Source organism: Xenopus laevis, chromosome 9_10L, assembly GCF_017654675.1.
Source record: "Xenopus laevis strain J_2021 chromosome 9_10L, Xenopus_laevis_v10.1, whole genome shotgun sequence".
Classification (NCBI taxonomy): Eukaryota; Metazoa; Chordata; class Amphibia; order Anura; family Pipidae; genus Xenopus; species Xenopus laevis.
The window spans coordinates 6,493,674-6,511,066 of NC_054387.1; the positions used below are offsets into that span (position 1 = coordinate 6,493,674).

The 17,393-nt window shown below is 45.4% G+C and overlaps 1 protein-coding gene across 5 annotated transcripts in view; it reads left to right on the forward strand.

The window, feature by feature from the left end:
* The window catches only part of LOC108700860 (protein TANC2), a 180,767-nt gene that overhangs the window by 71,580 nt on the left and 91,794 nt on the right, over positions 1-17,393 (forward strand). Inside the window, exon 1 of one of the 5 annotated variants that reach the window (XM_041577259.1) lies at positions 11,400-11,573. The exons of the other annotated variants lie outside the window; for them this stretch is intronic. The gene's annotated coding sequence lies outside the window, so the exon portion shown is untranslated. Of the gene's footprint in view, positions 1-11,399; positions 11,574-17,393 lie in introns of those variants that run through there. 5 annotated transcript variants of the gene reach the window in all.

Genomic DNA, 17,393 nt, shown 5'->3' on the forward strand with positions numbered 1-17,393 from the left:
CAAAGGAGGAGATGGAAGGAGCTTGGTGTAAGGCAAAGGAGGAGATGGAAGGTGCTTGGTGTAAGGCAAAGGAGGAGATGGAAGGTGCTTGGTGTAAGGCAAAGGAGGAGATGGAAGGTGCTTGGTGTAAGGCAAAGGAGGAGATGGAAGATGCTTGGTGTAAGGCAAAGGAGGAGATGGAAGGTGCTTGGTGTCAGGCAAAGGAGAAGATGGAATGAGCTTGGTGTAAGGCAGAGGAGGAGATGCAAGGAGCTTGGTGTAAGGCAGAGGAGGAGATGGAAGGTGCTTGGTGTAAGGCAAAGGAGAAGATGGAAGGAGCTTGGTGTAAGGCAAAGGAGGAGATGCAAGGAGCTTGGTGTAAGGCAGAGGAGGAGATGGAAGGTGCTTGGTGTAAGGCAAAGGAGAAGATGGAAGGAGCTTGGTGTAAGGCAGAGGAGGAGATGGAAGGTGCTTGGTGTCAGGCAAAGGAGAAGATGGAAGGTGCTTGGTGTAAGGCAAAGGAGAAGATGGAAGGAGCTTGGTGTAAGGCAGAGGAGGAGATGGAAGGTGCTTGGTGTAAGGCAAAGGAGAAGATGGAAGGAGCTTGGTGTAAGGCAAAGGAGGAGATGGAAGGTGCTTGGTGTAAAGCAAAGGATGAGATGGAAGTGCTTGGTGTCAGGCAAAGGAAAAGATGGAAGGAGCTTGGTGTAAGGCAGAGGAGGAGATGGAAGGTGCTTGGTGTAAGGCAAAGGAGGAGATGAATGTGCTTGGTGTAAGGCAAAGGATGAGATGGAAGTGCTTGGTGTAAGCAGGCCTGGATTTGTGGGAAGGCCACCTAGGCCCGGGCCTAGGGTGGCAGAATTTTAGGGGGCGGCATGCTGCCCAACCACACTCACATTGGTTCAAAAACACTGGGCATACGCTGGAGATACAATAATTTTTTAAATTTCCCATGTGCCAATCCCCATTGCTCCGGTCCCGATGATTAAAATTTGCACAAATAAAGGTGAAGGGACAGGGGCGACGAACGGCAGTGGGCCTAGGGGCGTGCGCTATGTAAATCCGGCCCTGGGTGTAAGGCAAGGGAGGAGAGATAGAAGTACTTGGTGTACAGCAAAGGAGGAGGTGGAAAGTGCTTGGTGTAAGGCAAAGGAGGAGATGGAAGGTGGTGTGAGGTTCTTTAAGAGAGTTGATGAATAAATCTGAAAGGATGAGATAGGTGGGTTTTGAAGATGGAGCTTGTACCTGCTTGTTTAAATGTTGAAAGAGAAAATGAAAGGATTGGTTTTGTCGCAAAGGAGAAGATGGAAGATGATGTGGTGAATTTTGGGCATGTGGAGGTAGCATTAGATCACCAGCGTCACATTGCATTAAAGAGCACCAGTGAGTGGACATCATAAAAATAGATGGCTGGGATCTTTACTTAGATCTCTCAGGACCACTTGAATACTGATGGAATACGGAAAATGATCCTCCAGGAGATATTTATGGCCTTTTACTCTGCCCAGAGGTACCACCTTTTCAGTTGAAGCCTGAATGCATATTTGAGGTCTATGTCCTACGGGGAAAAGTTCTCAGCCCTGACTAAGTACCTACAATGAACAGTGAACTCTGGCTTACAGATACCTATAATGAAACTGGTCAGCTTTGGTATAGGGGAACTAAAATTCCCAGCATGCCTCAGCAAGTAAGGCTGAGAGTACCAGACCATCTTTGTTTAATGCTCCATGCAGCAGTTATTTTCTGTAAATTCCAGTTAAAATGCTGCTGGTGGGGGTGTCTGGGTATCATCTGATTTTGGTTTTTAGATACATCTCTTAAGGAACAAACTGCTTCATTTAATTAGAAGTCTCGGTGGCAGTGGAGTGAGCGTGAACACACTTTGAAATAGTTTCATGTGAGATGTAGGTGTGAAACAAAGCGGAGGTTGGGTGTCTGAGCTACAGTCATTGCCACCTCAGAGGTTTAATGGGAGCCAGCTGTTTCCTGAAAGTAAAGGGATAAAAGTAAACTGGTGTAGGACAGGGACGCTCAATGATGGACAACCTTCATTCCTAGAATTCCCCCCATAGGGGTTGGACATTGAATATTCTCAAGGGCTGGCAGAAAGTTATGTGAAGCTTCTAGGATTGGTAGAATAACCAGAAGTACTGTCCACGATAGCACAAAGTTGCTGCTACAGTGGTTGCTAGTGGGTTGATAAGAAGAGTCCAGTTGTATCAGTCTCAGTCAACAAACACCCAAATCCTCACTGTAATTGTTTTTCCAGGTTTAGTTTTGGAAGGGGAATGTATGATTTAACCTGAAAGGGGGTTAAGCCAATACCCAAAAGGTAGAAGGGATACAGAACTCCACTACCAAGTTATTGGGGTGAGATACACTGAAAAATAGCAGGAGTTCTGGGTTGGGTTAAATAAAGCAATAGGAGGAGTTATAGGGAGGTTTCTATGGAGCAATAGGAGGAGTTATAGGGGGAGGTATATGGAGCAATAGGAGGAGTTATAGGGAGGGTTATATGGAGCAATAGGAGGAGTTATAGGGAGGGTTATATGGAGCAATAGGAGGAGTTATAGGGAGGGTTATATGGAGCAATAGGAGGAGTTAGGGGAGGGTTATATGGAGCAATAGGAGGAGTTATAGGGAGGGTTATATGGAGCAATAGGAGGAGTTATAGGGAGGGTTATATGGAGCAATAGGAGGAGTTATAGGGAGGGTTATATGGAGCAATAGGAGGAGTTAGGGGAGGGTTATATGGAGCAATAGGAGGAGTTATAGGGAGGGTTATATGGAGCAATAGGAGGAGTTAGGGGAGGGTTATATGGAGCAATAGGAGGAGTTATAGGCAGGGTTATATGGAGCAATAGGAGGAGTTATAGGGAGGGTTATATGGAGCAATAGGAGGAGTTATAGGGAGGGTTATATGGAGCAATAGGAGGAGTTATAGGGAGGGGTATATGGAGCAATAGGAGGAGTTATAGGGAGGGGTATATGGAGCAATAGGAGGAGTTATAGGGAGGGGTATATGGATCAATAGGAGGAGTTATATGGAGCAGTAGGGGGCGTTATAGGGAAGGTTATATGGAGTAATACTCCTTTTGTTATAATAGTTATAATATGGGGGATAAAGGACATTAAATGTTTCCTTAACACTTGAAAAATCAGAAACTCTTAATAATAATAATAATAATAATACTAAATGAATAAATATAAGTTGTGCTTTAGTGATTGCAGACTGGAATTCCTAGAAGTGGCCCTGGTTTCTCCTATGACCCAGGTAACCTCATATACTTGGAGCAGAAGGACACGTTCCAGGGAGATTTCCTAAGGAGCAGAAGGAGTTGTTAGAGGGAGGCAGGGTGCTAAGAAATAATTAAGCTAAGCAGTAAAGAGACATTATCAGGGAGGTTTAGATGGAGCTGCAGGAACAGTTACGAGAGCTGATTTATGTCACTGAAGCAGTTAGGGAGCTGGTAACAGGGCACTAGAAATGGCTCTGCTGATTACATGCTGCGGAGGAACAGACGCGCTCTGCAAGATGCCAAATCTTAGGCTGCTGAGCCTGTTATGCAGAGATCATAAAAGCCGCCTCCTCATTGTTTGGGCCTGCAAGTCACTCCTAGCTGGAACCGCAAGTGCCATCTGAGTGGCACATTTGAATTGCTAAACCCAGTGTTCATTTTCTCCCCAGTCAAGATCTGGCCTTAAAAAAAAAAAATCTGCCTTTGTTTTAAAGAAATTGACGTTTTGTGCCTGTAATTAAATTAAAGTCTTGGCTGCAACGAGATTGCACAGAAGTTGGAAATAAGACGCCTCTGTGTTTTATTGCTTGAAGCGACTATCGATCCTCCTGACGGCCCCACTGCTGTAATTATTAACAATCCTGTCCTAATGATTGGAACATGTAAGTCGGCTCAGGTAACTGCTCTCCAAGCTGAACTGTGTGTTCCAAACCAGCGGGAAGGGCTCTAGTGTCTGGTTTTCTCTCTGTGACGTCTTCTCTTGGTACAAGTAGGGAAGCAGTTGTAGGTAGGACAAGTGGTGGTTATTGTTGAGAGTCTAGGGCCCAATGTGTGGCCCTTCAGTTTGGTTGAAAGCACCTCATTCAACACCAGAGAAGCTTGACCTCAACACCAGAGAAGCTTGACCTCAGAGATCCTTACTAGTATGTGAGAATCCAGGCTGTGTCTTGAAAGTGAATGGAGCACAGTTAGACAAGGGGCTTCTGATCATAGGTACCGTAGGGCCCACCAGGATTTTCTTTGGTTTCCCAATAGGCCAGTTTAATCTTTGACTTTAGCAAAGTCCAAGGCCCCTGGGATTTTTAAAGAAATTCCCCAGGGACCATTATCAGACCTTTCAACTCATGTAACCCGTGATTGAAAAATGATCTTTTTACAAAAATATATATATATTTAATATAGACTTTAACTTGGGAGTTATTCAGTCCTTGGTCAATGGAGGTGCCCCTGGGCATCACGTCTACTTCATTTAGCACAAACCATTTTTTAATTTATTATATTTAAGTTCTCCAGAAATGTCAGCCAACCCCACATTGTGAGGAAGATAATTATCAACTCTGGGGCTTTTTGAGACCTTACTTCACGTTACCCTTTATGGTGAAGAAGATTTTAGGCTTAATAAAATCCAGAACTGTATAGCTTAATCTCAAACTTATTGGGGTTGTGGGAGCCCATCAGTGAGATGCATAGCCTGGCTCCACTGGTACCTTAAAGTTTCTGGAACCACCACCAGCTGTTTCCCACCCTTTGTAATTTGCTTTAGTGTGTTCTGTACCAAGGCCATTACCATTCCAGCATGGAGGCAAGGGCAGGGGCTTCAAGCACTGGTTCCAAATACTTCTCATAAATTAGTGTTGTGTCTTGTGGCCTTTCTCTGTTGGGGGTGGATCTTAAGCGAGGGAGTGATATCCTGGAGAAATGAGACTCTGATGAAGTATCACCCCAGAATAAATGATTCAGCACTTGACTCACCTTGGTGAGACATTCTGCGCAGGGAAGGCCATTGCCGATTTCATTACCTGTAATATTTTTAGCCGTATCCATGTGTATAAAGATGTGTTATGAGGTTAGCTCCCCCACATCTAAAGGGAACGTTCAGCCAGGGTTACTAGGGAAAGAATAATCAGGAATCATAAAGCGGCACTTTGGAAGGTCAAGATAAGTGGAGCACATTGGGTAACGCGGTACAGGAATTTTGTGGGGTGACAAAAAAGCGCCGTTTGTAGGGAATGTAGGTGTGGGCAGAGGCCTAATCTTGCAGCCTACAGTATATGTGTAGGAAGACTAGGCCTTGTGTTATACAGGTTGTGCAGTGTGGAAGGTAGGACCTTTCTATTGTAAGGTGTGTGGGTTGGAATTTATTGTTCTGTATCTGTGTAGAGACTTTGTATTTTACAGTGTCACCATCCAAATCGTCCAACTGATAAGCACGTGGTCTGAAGTGATGGGTGTTATGTCGTTCGTCCAGTAGCGCCATCCCATTCGTTTTGACTAATGGCCTCAACGAGTTAATTGAACGAAGCTGAGGGTGCTGTGGTTCCTCAATGAGTTGATCTGAGCAAAGCTGAGGGTGCTGTGTTTCCTCAATGAGTTGATCTGAGCAAAGCTGAGGGTGCTGTGGTTCCTCAATGAGATGATCTGAGCAAAGCTGAGGGTGCTGTGTTTCCTCAATGAGTTGATCTGAGCAAAGCTGAGGGTGCTGTGTTTCCTCAATGAGTTGATCTGAGCAAAGCTGAGGGTTGATCTGAGCAAAGCTGAGGGTGCTGTGTTTCCTCAATGAGATGATCTGTGCAAAGCTGAGGGTGCTGTGTTTCCTCTGACTTTCTCCAACAAGGTGCATTGGCACATGGGATAGATGCTTTGGAAAAGTCCTTTCCTATAGATACAGTGTGCTTGGTGTGTGGTTGCAATATCTACCATGAGTCCGGGGAGACTATGTAGAGTGGGGAGGCTGCACCCTGTATTGCAGTGAGTACATCAGCCCTTGCAAGTCTCTCTGATTTCTGATTGCATCACTAAGCCCAACTGCATTTTTAACTATTCCTCAGCCAATGGGACCAGCAACTGGCAGTACGGAGTGGTTATAAGTACTCGTTGTGTAAATAGATGTCCAAGTGTTTTGGTGCACTCTTTGCTCCTTCTGACTGCCCACGGGCAGATTCCCAACCATTCTCTGCTCCAATGCGAGGTTATCGGATATAGCTGCTCCGGGCTCGTTCTACAGCTGCTGGCAGACCAATTAGTTGTTGTTTATCCAAAGCCGTTTGAACGCCCCACTGGAAATCTTATTAGGCCCTTGCTAATGCTCCGAGATGTTTCTTTTTTTTTTTTTTAATGAATGAAAGGAATCCGGTTCCACATTGCCAACGACTGGAGGGAACCTTTTCTTCCTGAACTGAATCACCGTATTAAAGCATGACAAAGTATGGTATTAAATGACTTTGGCTTTGCAACAAATCCAATTAATGTTTGATTAGAGCAGGAGAGCATCATAGGATCGGTATTAGCGGCCATGGGCCAGAAATTCCCCAAACTTGAATTTATTTAGAGTGGGAATTTATGACCTACACTGAGCTGTGGAAAGGATGGAATCTGGATTCAGAACACATATACACCTCAAAAAAAAGAAAGAAACTTCAGAAATTTGTTGTTTCTTCCATCAAAGGCTAAGTGAAGTCCAAAGAAAACCTTGAAAGCTGGAATGTTTGTACAAGTCAGTCAGGCTTGTTTAGTTCAAGCCCACCTTGGAGGTCCAACCTTTGGTGTCGGCCACTCCCTAGCTCATATCAAGCTGACTTAATAGGTATTCTCTCCAAATGCCACCCTAAATGACCCTCAGGCTAGACATCCAGTTGTATATAGCACAGTGATCCCCAACCAGTAGCTCGCGGGCAACATGTTGCTCTCCAACCCCTTGGATGTTGCTCTCAGTGTCCTCAAAGCAGGTGCTTATTTTAAAATTCTAGGCTTGAAGGCAAGTTTTAATTGCATAAAAACCAAGTATAGAGCCAAGTAGAGCATCTTGTAGACTTTCAGTCCACATAAGGGCTACCCAATAGCCAATCACAGCCTTTATTTGGCACCCCAAGGGACTTTCCCATGTTTGTGTTGCTCCCCAGCTCTTTTCATATTTGAATGTGGCTCACGGGTAAAAAAGGTTGGGGACCCCTGATATAGCAGAATAAATAGGTCTTCTCTCCAAATGCCACCCTAATTGACCATCAAGCTTGACATCCACATGTATCTAGCAGAGTAAATAGGTGTTCTCGCCAAATCCCACCATATTTGACCTGCAAGCTGAATATCCAGTTGTATCTAGCAAATTAAATAGGTATTCTCTTTAAATGCCACCCTATTTGACCCCCAATCTGGATATCCAGGTGTATCTAGCAGAATGAATAAGTCTCAAAATGCCACCCTAACTGACCCTCAAGCTAGACATTTAGGTGTATGTAGTAGAGTAAATACACATTCCTTCCAAAAGCCTCCCTAATCGACCCTCATCATTTATGTGTATCTAGTAGAACAGTGATCCCCAACCAGTAGCTCGTGAGTAACATGTTACTCTCCAACCCCTTGGATGTTGCTCTCAGGGTCCTTTAAAGCAGGTGCTTATTTTTGAATTTCAAGTTTGAAAGCTAATTTTAATTGCATAAAAACTAAGTATATTGCCAAGTAGAGCCTCTTGTAGGCTGCCAGTCCACATTGGGGCTACCAAATAACCAATCTTAGTCCTTATTTTGTACCCCAAAGAACGTTTTCATGTGTTGCTCCCAACTCTCTTTACATTTGAATGTGGCTTACGGGTTAAAAAGGTTGGGGACCCCTGTAAATAGTCATTCTGCCCAAATCTCACCCTCATTTACGTTAATGCTAAACTTTCAGATGCATCTAGAACAAAGATATTCTCCCCAAAATCATCCTGATTTACTTTCATGCTGGTGCATTTGTAAATAGCCATTCTCAGCAAATCTCAGTAAATGCACAATTCCCGGATACTCCAGGATTAGTAGTTGCTACTTGTAATCTATTTACTTCTTATACATTTTTAGTTACCTAGTAACAAACAACAATACCTACAACCTTGTAGAACTAGTAGCTACAAGTAGCAGCTTCTAATCTCAATGTGTAATATTAGCCTTAGGCCAATAACACATGGAGCACTGAAGGTCCCCTCCGGTTGACATGCCAGGAAAGAGGCACATTGATCACTGAACATGTGATTTGAAATAATTTATTTGGTTTTCACAATAAACCATAAAAATCAATATGATAAATAGTATGCAGAATAAGAAGATTTGAACATGTGATTATTGCGGAGCCTGTTGTTAATGCCAATGTGGGTGAAACCATGGCTTACAACTAGTGAAGAACTAAACATCTTGTATCTTCGTATGTTGGCTTGGAGCTACTTTTTATCTTGTAGCACTTGTTCAGTCCCATCTACAACCCCAATTCCAAGGCAGTTGCCCCCCTTCCTCTCAAACCTCTGGGGTAATATGCACGTATGGGGTACATTGCCTCAAATTTAGAGTTTATATGAGTTGTATGTATGTCATTGAGCTAAAGTAACATAATCATAGGAGACTAGTGCCATTTTACTGGGAAGGTTCCAAGTCAATACATGCAATAGAGAAAGCTCATATATCTGTGTGTGTGTAACACAAACAGTACAATTGAAGTCCCTTTACAGACCATGAACAGAATGTTTGGGGTTTATTGATCGCACTTTGTGTGTCTGTGTGGTTGTACTCTTTTCATAACAAGTCAATGGAAATAGAGCAGTTATGGGAAGAGATTGATTCTGGGCTCTGGCGCAAATTACAAGTTGACCCAGCAGGGCCAATAACCAAGATATAACTGCCTGTGATTTATCAGCTTAATAAGACTTGGCTGAATCACCCCAGGCAAGCATCTCCCTATACTGAGGTGACTGATCAAAAGGTTCTTCTTAATGGTTGACTCCAATGTGAGACAACATACATTTAATACAAAATCATGAGCTATAAGTGACTAGTTAGGTGAGCTAGAACATCTCTGTTGGTTTATATTGCACCTCCTTTTTAAAGCCGACCTCAGGGCCTGCACTAGTCAACCACCTAAGTTGGTAGGCCATTGACAGATCCCTGGATCAGTGCTGTAGGGTTTAATTCCAGTAAGTGCTCATGTGCACCTCATACTCTCTGAGTTCAACCTCAAATTGAAAGTCTTCATGGAACAGAGTGACGTGATGCTCCTCAGCCGATACAAATGTGTGGGTCAGTTATTTGGGGGCTCTCCAAGAAGAGCCGGGATTATTTAACCTCATGGGGCTCTTAGATCCCCTTTTATGTTCCTTACATTGGACAGAATGAAGTAGTAACGCTGGATGCAGAGCCGAGCTGTAGCCTTTGATTTAGAATGTGAGCCTTGATGTACTGCCTGGCCCGCGACCAGCAAGACTCTTTATAACATCCTGTGATTTATGTTGTATAATTTTAATTCATCAAGTCGTTCATAACATATTATTGCCGTTCATTAAAATAAAGATACAGCTGTCCAGTCAGGGGCCAAGATTAAGTGGAAAAATATGCTTCTTGCTTGAGACTCACAGCTTCCATGGAAGGAGAGCCGGCATTTTCCTTCTGATCGGAATCCAAACTTGGCCGCCCGCCCCCCCCTTACAGTCTAATGGCACAGTCTGGGGTTAATGTTCTTGGACATGTGGGACTCTTTCATTTTTGAACCTCAGCACCTTCCCATCCATCACTTCATAGATGTGGTTCCTTATGTACCATAAATTGGAAAGGAGAATAGTCTGTGCTTCTATAGACTTGGGTTGTCAGTTGGTGAATTATCAGGGTATATGGCTTTACCTTGTACTCTACCTGAAGGAGGTGCACTGCTCCCCACCCCTGACACTCGATGGAAGGAGTCCCCCAACCTTTTGTAGACCTGCTCTCATGGGTTGTCTGTGGACTGACTGTTGTTGGCTTGTAGTATCCACGGTGTACCCAATGTGATGTTGTTGGCAGCAACTTCTAATGGGGTTGCATGCAAGATTCCACTCAAGAGCCAATGGTTGCGTATCTCTGTTGTAAAGGAGGTAGAGTTGGAAGAGGTTCCAAAACAATGGGGGCTTCAAGGGCCAACAACTGTAAGGACTTGACATACCAGTTATTGCTATCCTGTATTCTGTTCAATTGTGGCCACCAGAGTAGCATGGCATTTGCCAAAACCACCAACTCCCCCCAAACGTGATGGTTTCTTCAAAGCTCTTAACTTATATTTCAGAGTGCTTTATTGAAGTGTTATCCTGGAGGGCCAACTTGGTAACCACTCTGGGAGTCTTGTTGAACTTCCAACAAGCTTCAGACTTGGATTCATCTTTGGGCCTCTATTGAAGAGAAATGTCCTAGTAAGGTAGGATCATTCAAGAAGACCCTGAGGAAGCTTCGTTAAATAAAGCCAGAGAGATGGAGAGAGAATTGTGCATTTACTTATTAATATAACCATTAGACAAATATGAAGGGCAGATTGGTATAGCAGCTATTATATTCCCTAAGCTTGGCCTTTAGAGCCTCTTATTGGTCCATGAATGTGTTATTTTGTGATGGAACTCCTGTTGCTTTTCTATGCAAGACTTTGGGGCATTGAACACAGAGAAATCCATGTTGATGAATGTGCTGAGCTTACCCAGATTTCTGTTATTGATGACTTGGCTCGGATGAACCCTGTGTGCGCGCTAGTAATGGCAGCCGGCCATCCCTTCCTAGAGTCACGCTTGGCTTCCAGCTTCCATAAACAGCCCATTCTGATGATATCCGCGTAGCCCGGCCAAGTCCATGTCACCGGCTTTCTGTGGATTCTTACAGTCTGAAGTTAGTAAAGGAATCGGCATGTCCCACTTCCAGACTGAAGGCCAGGACTTCTGGTTCCTTCAATTCAGTGCTCCTGGCGGCCACCAAGCTCACCTTAGTTATATTTTACTAGACATGTTTAAACATATTGCCGTTGTTATTCTGCACAGCTGTTATTATCTGCATGTTCATGTGTGAAGTGGCCAAAGTGTTATTTGGGTGCAGAATTTATCCCTTGTTTGCCTGGGTTCTAGTTTGGATTTGGATCTAAGCTTTGATGGAGAGGAAAGTCAGGGGGTGCAGGTTTAGGGCTTGTTGACTGTTCATCATCAACGTTTTCCATAAACTTTTCGGCTAAATCCAATATGGCTCGTTTCCTGTCTCTACCCCCCTCCAAAATTGATGCTCCCCTCTCTCTCTCCCTGTATGTGCCGAATCCCAACTGCAGAGGAGGTGCTGGAGCTGATGGGTTAATGAAAAATGAAAGTGTCTGCACCTCCTCCTACTCCCCCCCCCCTGCGGAGGAGGCTGGAAGTGTGTCTGCAGCTGAAAGGCTGATGCGTAGGTACCTGTGCTACGTCTGAGGGTTCATTGCACACACTCTAACACTCACACTGCAGTATGCACGAGGCTGGCACCAAATGTGCTAACTCCACCGCTGCTCTGCCGCCTTCTTCCACCCGTGTCCTTCAGGAGCCCAGCACAATGCTGCAGTCCTCTGCCTTCTCCAGTTGAGGTGGGTATCCTTTATCTCCTGCTCTTCTGCCCAGTCCTGCTCAGGTGTTCCATTGACACCTCTATACCCGCTTACTGCAGCGTTACTTTCCATGCGGAGCTGGTGCAGTCATATTTCATTCCATGGAAGGTTCCCCTTGCAACTCCAGCCATTTCCTTTGTATCTCGGAGACTCCGCAAATATTCCAGAAACATCATTTCTTTTTGGCACTGGGGAATGAAGTTAGGATGCTCTTAGCCTTCCCTCTGGATGGTGCCCAGCTGTATTTATTTAATGGGAAGGCACCAAATGGTCCTGCAGGTGTGTAACCTTCCCAGGGACTGAGCTCATTCAGGGTCATGCTCTGCTGGAGTTTTAGGATCTCATTCATTAACATTCCCCAATAGTGTCTTCTACCCTGACCTTATGACCCTTTGTTAGATTACATTCTCCCCTTCCATAAAAAGGGTGAAATCCATTTGGGGTGATGCGGGGGTAGGAGAGACTGTCTGGTGTCCAGGTGGGTTGAGATGTTTGTTCTACAAGGTTGAGCCCTTTGTGCAGGAGATAAAAGCTGCATTTAGGGCTGGTTGTTGGGTAGGACATCGGGGGGGGGGGCAGTTGACAATATCCCCCTCCAGAGTCACAGTTGTCTTGGGGTGGCTGTAATTTCACCAAGAATATCAATTGTGTCACTTTGCAGCTATTGGGCAGCTGAAGATAAATAGGCATTGCCCCTTTCTCTGTATCAGAGGGTCTGTTGCAGTGCCCGTCATTTGATGCCAGAGGTGAGGCTGTCGTTGCTGCGGTTCCCGATACAGAGATTTGCCCCTTTATAAGCCCTAAAGAGAGATTAGCCCCTCTATATAGCAGTGTCTATTTATTCAAACCTGAAGGAGATCAGCCCGATGCCCATTTATTGGTATAAGAGAGAGACAAGTCCCCCTTGTGCCCCATTACTGACAATAGAGCGGGATTGCCCTCTGTATGTTGCGGTGCCTTTTCTTTATATGAATTTAGCCTTAATGTGTGGCAGTGCCCATGTGTTGGGTCTAGAGAGAATGTGATTTGCCCAACCATGTAGCAGCCCCCCTATTTAGCCCCTCTATTTGTCTTGATAATCCCGCATGGAGATATATTGTATTATGATTGGTTGGCATAACCGCTAGTTATCACTGGCACTGAGTTATGATGGGGACTGCGTAAGACATAGGGTCAGGGGTGTGACCCCATCACTGCTGTATATAGAGGGAATGAGGGGGGCATTAGACTGATAAGGTGCTCACTCTCTTCTAAGCAGGTAATTCCAGGCATAATTAATGAGACCCCTAGTCATTATGAATATCGACTGCGGCTTTATGGTGTCTATAATGGTGACTGTGCTCAACCCAAAACTGGCAAATGATTAATTAATTGACTATCGTGGTGATCAGCTGACCCAAACCCTAGGAACAACCCATCAATAGACCCCCAGCAGCAGGGTCACCATTCGAGTCCGTTGAAGGGTATTTGCCAGCATTTTGTTGCCCCTCCGTATGACCCCCTTACATGTTGTATCTTTCTCCAGTGGAACCCGTTAACCCTGTACTTGCTGTCGATGTCTGTTGGCTCTTTGCCTCCTACTAATGGAGTAGCGCAGCTTTGCTTTATGTCCCGTGTCAGAATTCTGCGTTCCCGGCAGGTGGGCTTCACCCCTCGGAGACTGTCTAAAGAGATAATGAAATCTCCCGCGGCTCTGATGGCTGATAACCTATCTCTCGGCATTGTGGTGCTAATTTATGCTCATTAGATCCTCTTGTGGGGATGAGCAATCGGGTTCCATGCTGGATCTTGGCTTTGGCATCTGTGAGTCAGGGTGCCATCTCTCTCTATCTCCAGTGCCCCTCTTACGTCTGTGGGATCCCAATTTTTCAGCAATTGTTTCGGCTCTGTGTCTATATAGTCCCACTTCTACCCCTCTCCCAATTTATACTTGTTCCTATGAGCCAGGATTGCCTTCAGGGGGTGATGTTGTCACGGGCCCCGTAGTTTTGGACTGGACAACCCATATAAAAACTGGTTTAAATGGGAATAGGCAGGACCCACCACCCATAGGGCCCTGGTAAGCAGTGGGCTTATAATTGGGGTGCCAGGCCTTGTTTAACAAAGTAGTATGTTGCCCCATGATTACTGATGGTGACCCTGGTAGGAAGCCGCCATATTTGTATTTATTTATATATTACATATACATGTCTAGGTCGTCCTCTATTGACCTCAATACAACAGCACCTCTAGTGGCCGTATATAAATGGTAGCGGTGCTGCTGCTGATGTTTATGTATAAGACTAGAATTTGGAAAGCGCACACCCAATAGAACAAATGCCAACCCTATGGAGACTGCCCAAATAAAGCCTCCCAGTGAATATAATACCAAACAGATATATGGATTGCACACTCCGTCTATATAAAAAGTCAAAAATTTATTGCATCAAACACATATTAGTAAACAGCCCTACGCGTTTCGACCATGTTGGTGGTCTTCGTCAGGGGCAGAATGCACATCAAATACAAAAAAGGTAAAAAGGGCAGGTGTTTATGTATAATGTCGGGATTCCCATCCTCCTCAAAATGGGTCGCCGTGACCCCCGTAAGTTATGGGAAACGAATTCCTGCAGTGGCAGATTAATGAGGTGCATCACCGTTGGGTGCCTGTAATTGTGCCGAAAAATTTGGGATTTAAAAGCTGAGCCCATCTTCAGTGGTGGCTCTTTAATTGATGTATTGTCCTCCTGCTGACAGAGGGTGCTGGGAGTTGTACAGTAATCTGTAGCCTTGATGTATCTTTCTTTGGGGTGATTTCTGAACCCCCAACTCGGCAGGTGGGTGGCAAATCTCTCTTTGTTGCCTGGACTGTAGTCGGTGTTGCAGCCAGAACCCACCTAGAAATTTTAATCCGGTTCTGCTTTTTCTTTCCGGTGGGGGGGGGGGGGGGGGCTATGACGTTTTGGCTACTTGATGTAGGTCAAATGTTACAACTGCTGCACCTCCTTTTCCAGGAGGGGGAAGTAATACAGACATATACCGCCCCCCTTGCCAAAAATCAAGCTGATTTTTTTGATTGTAAGCTCTGGTGGTGCTGTAGGTTTCTGGAGACTTCAGACAGGTGCATTGGGAGAGCCAGGGAAGCCCGTGAGCTGGGGGACCCCCTGGAGAGAAGGGTGGGCGCTTGGCAGCTGTGAGAGATCCATTATTCATGGCGGGTTCCATTGTAACGACTGAGCCGGGGCCTCGTTGGCAGGAGCCGCTGACGTTTTTACAAAGTAACCGTCGCCGAAGCCAAGTTTAATATTATTATGTCTCCCCCTCCTTTACCTTTTTAGCTCATGTTCATTAATGTGACAACAAGGTGATCACATGCCCAGATTGGGTTTAACACTTTGCCCGCCGGGGGCTCTGAAGTTAAAGCTGTGGCTGACGGAGCAAGATTTCCAGCAGATAAAGTGATAAATTATTCATGGCAGTTTGAATATTAATCCCTTTTTACGGCAGCAAATTTGCACTGTTTTTTTTTTTTTTGCAGCCTGATGTCAATTCACTGCGGAAATAAGTAAAAAAAAAAAAAAGGGAAACTAAACCCAAGTGGCATTTCTATAATGTACAGAGAAATAGCGTTGGTTTAGCCTGTTTATTCTTTGTATTTATAGAAGCCAATTAAAAGTGGCCTAAGATTGAAGCTGAGAGCTCCCCTACACTCGCCCTAAATGCCCTTTAGACTGGGCCCTCCAGCTAACATTCTGTGCCATTCTACGCCCTACAGCTTGGAAATCACTGCCCTAATGTGTGATCAGGACATTCCTTCTCTGTATATTTCTATTTATGCTCATTTTTACTTACTAATGTATATATTTATGGGTGGGAGCTGCCATATTGATTACCCTACGTACAATATAAGGTTATGGCTTGAGTTACTATATACTGTCCCACAATTGTGGCCCCTTTACCTGGCACTTTGCCACCTACTTGCCCTAGTATACATTCACAGTAATAGCCCTTGCCTGACACGTTGGCGGCAGTTGCAGATACTGGAACCACCATCTTTTATTATACACCCTAAACCATGGGTCCAGCAAACCTTCCCTGGTGCCATCATGCCTTATTATATCCGTTTCAACCCTTTCCCCATTGGTGGCAGTTGCAGCTCCGCCGGACAAACTGGCGGCAGCTGCAGTTGCGCCGGACACATTGGCGGCAGTTGCGCCGGACACATTGTCGGCAGTTGCGCTAGACACATTGTCGGCAGTTGCGCTAGACACATTGGCGGCAGTTGCGCTAGACACATTGGCGGCAGTTGCAGCACAATGATTGGGGAAAAATAGACGCTTCTGAGTGTCCGTTTAGGAATGAAAGGATCTGCCGCATTCTCTGAGCTTTTCATTAAGATCCGAGTGCCCCACCGGCCCTTCCTCGCTCCCACCGTCCAGTAATTATTGTGGAGTCGCTGTGATTTATTCACATTAATATCCCGGCCGCCCATTAAACTGGCGGTGACGTTGGTGCTGAGACGCATGTGCTGAATATTTATGAGGCTGCCACATCACATTAGTTCCGATTAAAGAGAAGATCTCGGCTATTGAAGTGCAGTCGGGTACAGGGCGCAGCTGTTGGCCCTCCTGCCCCTGAGCTGCTCATTCCAGGAATAATATTATAATTATTATTATTATGGCTGCAGAATGGGCTGTTTGTACTGTCCTGTGAATGGATCTCAGAAACAAGTATGGGAGCCGGCCGGATCCTGCGCTGTCCCGCTGTTATGTCATTGTAATACACAAGGGCCAAACGGGGCCCTCCATGTACATTTTATATTTGATATTCTTGCCAAGCTTTCCTGCCTGATCTGCTGCTGCTGCTGAGATGCATTGTACTGATGGGATGTCCGAGCTCCGTGCTCTGAATTCCCTGTTATAAAGAAAGCGAGAACCTCTGCCGTAAAGCACAACAGAACTGCTGCTCAGTGATTTAAAGGAAGGAGCTTAAACCATTTCTTAGGTGACGGCCAACTTTTCAAAATACGCCGACGAATCCCCCTGCGTCCGTGCAATGATTACGTTGGGTATATGGGGGTGCGGAGCTGAGCGAGAGTAGACAAGTAAATGGATCATTCTCATTACATATAGTGACTTTAAAAGGTTTCATTTGTATCTGTTGGGCAACGTTAAACAGGGAGAGCGACCCCCTGGAGTCAATCCTATTTACAGCCCCGTTCTCTGCTCTATTTACTAATGGGATGTTGGACACGGGAGCTCACAGCCCACGGCTCATTTACACTCTTTGTTTACAGTTGAATTGGGACTTTAATTACAGGGCGTGTGGTCTCACTTACCCCGGGGGATCAGTACACACGTATATATGTGCTTCTATGTATTAAAGGGCAAGTATAACCGGAAGTTTGTCGACTTAGGTAGAAACCCTAACAGCCGACCCCTGCAGCCTTGTATGCTGTTCCGGGTCCCTGTAAAACTGATTTGTTCACCCATTGTTCTGCCAGAGGGAGCGACCATACCGATTACGCACAACCTCGCCCCTAGTTAAGGTGGCCAGACATGAATGGGGAAGGGACGAGGCTTTGTTCCAGGCACACGCCTCTTATAGAAACTCTTCTTCACGCTGGTTTGGGGTGAGATCTTGCCATTCCGTCTGTCTCTCGCAGCAGTGTGTCCTACGGGCGGGCAGATCTTTGTGCCCCCGGACGCCGTGGGCAGGACCCCGTTGAGAGAATGATCTCATTTAAGGAGAGCCGCATACCTTACCGGCATCGCTTGTGTCATGGGAAACCCTTCGAAGAGAAGCCTGTTGAGCCGCCTT